Source organism: Rutidosis leptorrhynchoides, chromosome 2 (genome assembly GCF_046630445.1).
Source record: "Rutidosis leptorrhynchoides isolate AG116_Rl617_1_P2 chromosome 2, CSIRO_AGI_Rlap_v1, whole genome shotgun sequence".
In the NCBI taxonomy this organism is placed as follows: Eukaryota; Viridiplantae; Streptophyta; class Magnoliopsida; order Asterales; family Asteraceae; genus Rutidosis; species Rutidosis leptorrhynchoides.
The window spans coordinates 5,279,998-5,285,937 of NC_092334.1; positions in this window are offsets into that span (position 1 = coordinate 5,279,998).

The window sequence follows — 5,940 nt, forward strand, 5'->3', positions numbered from 1 at the left end:
GTGGTATGGATGTTAACCAACAGTAGGGTAGGGGTAGAGATTTACAGGAGGGCATGGGTTAGCAAACAGGGCCTATGGTTTACACGAGCACATCATTTACTTACAGGGTTGATTGCATGGTCGAACGAGATACAGTTCAGGATATCCTCGGGTGTGAACACAGCAGAATTGGCAAACCAGTTCGCCACAGACGAGGAGATGACCGACGAAGGTCAGTCCAGGTTGAGAAACCCGGCAAGGCCGCGCACCAGCGTAATCTATTCCCCTCCGTACCCACCATCTCAGCCGTGACTATATTTATATTTCGAATATTTGGATTATTACTTATGCTACTCTATCTTACTTTATGCTTGTACGCCCGGTTTCGGGCATCACTACTTTATGTTTTTAGTATGTATAGTTTTTAGAATAACAATTGCATGAATAAAACGTCACAAAATAAACGACGATCAAGACCGTACGAGATGGAAGCACAACTTGAAGCAAGGACGCTCTGAATGAGGATGACGCCGGCACAAGAATTGAAGAATCCATAATTAGCGCGCCATCCGACTACGCGTCCTGCAACCATAGGGGAGTACTACGTCTTCACCACCTTTTTCAATAGATTATACGCAAACTACTATACCACTTTAAAAACTAAGTGTGAGATTGGCAACTCCACCAACATAAACTTTTAATAGCACAACGCCTCTTTTAAAACCTAAAGTGTGGGATACTTAGTATCCTTAACATTGAGGACAATGTTATTTTAAAGTGTGGGATAGCAAATGTTGCACATAACGATTCTTGTAAAATTCTCAAGTTTTTAACAAAAATTTAAAACTTTTCGAATTATAGAACACTAAAGATTATAAAATTCTATAAAAGATCAAAAAGTTTTTGCCACAAAATAGACAAAAAGGGTAAAACAAGGTTTTTACGAAAATCAAAATCAATTTTCTAAAAGAGCATTGCATAACGAAAGGCGCAATTCGACCTATTATAATTGTTGTGAGGTACCCCCAAATAAGGCCTTATAAGCACTCTTTTTTAGTGCTTCACTATATTTCCATTGAGCGCGCCGATGTTAACATCTCGGAATCAGAACTTGCTCTTGATCTACATTTCGAAATCACACAGTTTGACAAGGATAACTAAGTTAAAACCTCAGCTATTCGTGAAGACAAAAACAACCCCCGCTACACATTTTCATTTCCATCATATTATCTCTTCTTACCTACTCTAATCGCTTCATAAATAAATAAATCCCGACAAAATCATTCTTTTTCGGAAAAACCCTCTACAAAACCGCATTAGAAAAAAATGTTAGCATCCAAGCCAATTATCAAAGAAGATCGCCAAAAGGAGACCTCGAAGAGAAAAGCAAAAGATGTTATCTAAAAAAAAAAAATCTTGTTGATGAATAAAGGTTCTGAGAAAGGGAGCAGAACCAGAAAAGATTCGAGAAAAGAAACTCCTGGCAGTCAAAAAGAAGAATGCTTACCATGAAATTCTTGACAAAAAGCTGAAAGGATCATTGAAATCGATCTTTCCAAAAGAAACTCCTATCTATCAAAACCCTTCGCACCCTAAACTTCCAAATCCCCATCTCTTCACAATCCAAACTGAGTCGATAACTGAAAATTCTCGCAACTAAGTGATGGAGATTTGAGTCTGGATCAAGCCTGTGACGAAGAATGTAAGCATGACTGGCTAAGAGTGACTTCATTTCTTAGAACTATAGGACACCCTAAACACTTTAGTTAAATGAGTGACCCGAGTAAGATAGCCTCAGTTATGTAACCTCCTCTCATGCTTGCGGAAAAAGATTTGAGAATAGCAAAAAGACTAAGAACTAAGTTTTCACTCTTCCATCTTGCGGAACAAAGACAACTTGATCACTACAAATTAAAGTCCTCGCTGTTTAAAGTTCTAAAGTTTTCTTGAGGACAAGCAAAGTCTACGTGTGGGATATTTGATATCGGCTAAAAAGTCATGTTTTTACCCCCGATATTGAGTCCCAAAAGCATAAAGTTCAAAAATTTTTCCGAAAAATAATCGCCTTTTAGGTTAAATTTGTAGATAAAGTAATTACGAAGACGATGCAAAAAGAATCAAGAGAAACGGAGCTAAAACGAAGATTCTAGAGCGAAAACGGTGAAAGACAAGAAATCAAGTTACGATCCAGTAAATCGAGGCTGACCAGGCACAAAAACGGCCTGCCATACGGCTTGCCAAATGGCTTACCAGTATGGCAAATGACCTGCCAAACGGTCAGGCAAACGGGCTCGATAAACTGCTTGCCTAGCAAACGGCTTGCCAAATACGGCCTGCCAGCCGTTTGCAGGCATTTTTCAAGTCTATTTAAGGGCTTTTTGTCATCCAATTTCCACACACCTCTCTTCACTCTCTCACTACAATACATTTTCTCTTACTAGAGTTTTCAAGGGCTTCTCACTTCCGAGCGGGAAATTAAGTACCTGGAGGCGAACGCCGAAGATTGTAATAGGAGCAGTCTAGAGGATGTCAGCACTTGTAATGGTCCAGATCTCGTCTTTAAATGGTGAACGCTTTCCTTAATTTAATGAAGTTATCTTGTTATCTTAAGTTGCTTTCATCTTGCATGATTATCTATCTGTTACAAATGTTTATTACATGTTGAATACTTTTTCTGAAACTTATCATACTGTTATGCTAAAACCTTGACGGTTTAGAAGTGTAATTTACGGATCACCCTTTCCGCTTATTCACGTGGCTATAACCTAGTCTTAGGACCTGATCAACCCTAGGATACAAGGTAAGTAGTTATGTGTGCTTAACGTCACAATAGGGATATAGTACCTACGTACGAATAACCACTTATTCGTCATAGAAGAGCTACCCATTTAGGTTGTGATTAGAGTTAGCAACAGAGAGTTCAGTGAACACTAGCTTACTCGAAAGCATGATTCGCGTTAGAAGCAATGTTCTTGAGATGTTGTAAGATGATCCGGGGTTGAATAAGTGATCGCAAAGGAGAGACCTCTATTCCAATTAGCAGTACCTTAGAATATCTAAGATTGAACGTCTGTTAATGTTAAGGCATAGCATAGTGATTAAGTGGAAGGATATTGCTTTAGTTAGACCCACTAGGATTAAGAAAAGCTGAGACTTTCCTTTATTGGGTATACCACTTTGTTCATGTACCTAGGATTCTATCCACAAGGTCGTTTAAACCTTTTAGGTTAACGTTGGGAGTAGGGATATCCGTCTTAGCCAGAATCTTCAAGGCCTAAACTCTTAGTGACAAATCAGTTAGGTTCATTGCCCAGTTGATTGAGGTTTAGTGTTTATCCTAGGAAGTTAAACTCGTGCGATAATTCCCCTTCGGAATCTTATTCTCCATACCTATCTATCTTTACTTTTAATGTCAAATTACTATTCTATTTTGTTAATCTTAATCTATCACCTCTTGTCACTGGGGTTAATTATATAGGCACTTTTGTCCCACATTACTGAGCAAACATACAAAAATACGTACCTGAGTTATATTTACCACTTACTCGTTAAAAGAAAGACAAGTAGGTGAGTTATAGCTAGGGACCTCAGCTAAATATAAATGATAAAACCATTACGCCCCTGTGGTAGCTAACTCTGATGTGTTGCGGTGTAATAACCCGACTTTTTCCGTTAAATACTTAACAACCATTTATTAAATTCATTTATTTTTCCACGCCAATTTTTTTTTCTATATTATAGAGCAGGCTACTTTTGATATGTGTTAATTTATCATTAGAAAATTTTGAATATTAGTAATAATAAAGTTAATAATTGAAACTAATAACTTATGAAAGATATATAATTACTTTATAAAAAAATAAAAAAAATGATAAATAAAAATATATAATAAATGATTAAATTGAATTTCGACATCACTAGATCCGTATCTATTTCTAGTTACTATTTAGATCCAATTTTTAAGAAATTTTTATACTAATTTTTTTAATATTTATTTTTTTTAATAAAACACTACGGTTAATGAAACCAGGAAAAATAACTTTTCAGACAACGAAACGTATGAATACTTATTTTAAATAATAATTAAGTTTTAAAATTATTTTAATTAATTAGGATATTCTTAAATTAAACTTGGGAAAAATTAGTTTAAACATTTATGTTTCAATAAAGGACAAATATTTATTTGATGTAAAATATAATAAATAAGTATTTTATGAAACACACAAACTAAGTATGACGTCAAGAGTTTAAAAAATTTCAAACAATATAGATATATTATTAACTAATTATTGAATCATATTAAGATAAAATACATTGGGTTTTAGCTAACGGATAAAAATTTAATTATAACCCATGACTATACAGTATTACCCGTGTTTACCTAATTATTACACCCACGATATATCTATTTACTCGTGACCACACATTTATTACCCGTATTTATTAATTATTACATCCGTGATATCTATTATTGAGATAAATATTTCACCCGTGACTACCTACTCCTTATTAAAACCGTGATATCTAACCTATCTACATCTCTGTTCTTTCTTCTTTCTCCCATGAAAACCCATTTTCTTCTTCACTTCCATCCTCAAATTCTCCTTCAATATTTGCTTGATCACAAAATCGATTACATATTCGGATTCCTCTCGAAGAGCTCTACACATCCATACCAATAATTTCACGATTAGGGTAAGTTTTAAAAACTCTAATTTTTGTGTTTTCATGTTTTTGTTACATTTTAGGGTAGATACAGTATCTAGTGCTCAAGTCCTTGTATGTATGCATGATATTATTCGTTAATTTGATCGTTTGATGACTTTTTGATGAATCACGAATTTGTTTTGTGTGAGGTCAGAAACTTGAACTTTTTGAATGTATAATTATGAGATAATCATAATCCTCTTGAAAAACTAATAAGTTTGAGCTTTGGAATTTCGAATTTTCGTTACCGTATGCTCATGTTATGTTTAATTGAAGTTTTAACTCGTTTTTATGAATGATCACGAATTTGAATGGTATGCTACTGATATGAACATGATATTTTTAGTTTATGATATGTGTATAAATGTATTGCTCTTGAAAACTTAATAACTTTTCATTAAGATATCATGTGATTTCAATTTCTAGATCAAAAGTTATGATTAATTGATTTCGGATTGAAAATTCGTATTTGAAATTGGAATTCTGAAAAAACTGAGTTTACAATCTGTTCTTGGCATGATGATATTTGAAAAGAGCTTGAAAAATTAATAACTTTTGGTTCAAGAATCGTTTGATTTCAATTAACGAATCAAAACCTACGCGTAAATAGATTTTGATATAAAAATTCGTAACTGCTTATCTGATTCTGAGCAGGTAAATCTTAGTAACTGATTATGATAAGTTGTTAGATGAATTACTCTCGAAAAGTAGTTAAATTTTCATAGATATTGCATAAATTGGGCGAACGGGTCAAAAGTTAGGATTAAAAATAAGGTACATTTCGGGATAGGCTGAAAAAGTACGTTTTGACATGGTTAACGAGGTGTAATTAAAAACCTGGGTTGATAGGATTGTAGACGTCGAAAAGCTATTGAATTTAGACTCAAGAATCGGGTCATTTCGATTTTTCTTGAACCCTATACACTCGTTCAAAGTTTTGTACATTTTATTAAAAGTGCTATTAAAAACTGATTCGACCAGCGGGTACGTTTGCTGTTTCTGGGGCTGTTCTGGGTCGAATGAGACTATACGAAAAATTGGGTAGATTCTCCACTTAAAAGCGCCGCATCTCCAATTGGCGGTGACTGATTTGAAGTTGCGATGATTTTTCTAAAAATCACAGAAGTTGCTGCTGTAATACGATTTTAAACGTGTGTTTTTGCAAATGTTTCGGGTTATAAAAATAATGACCAATGCTAGAGACTTGAGACTTTTTGTACGAACTTAATACACTCATATTAACTATTTCATATA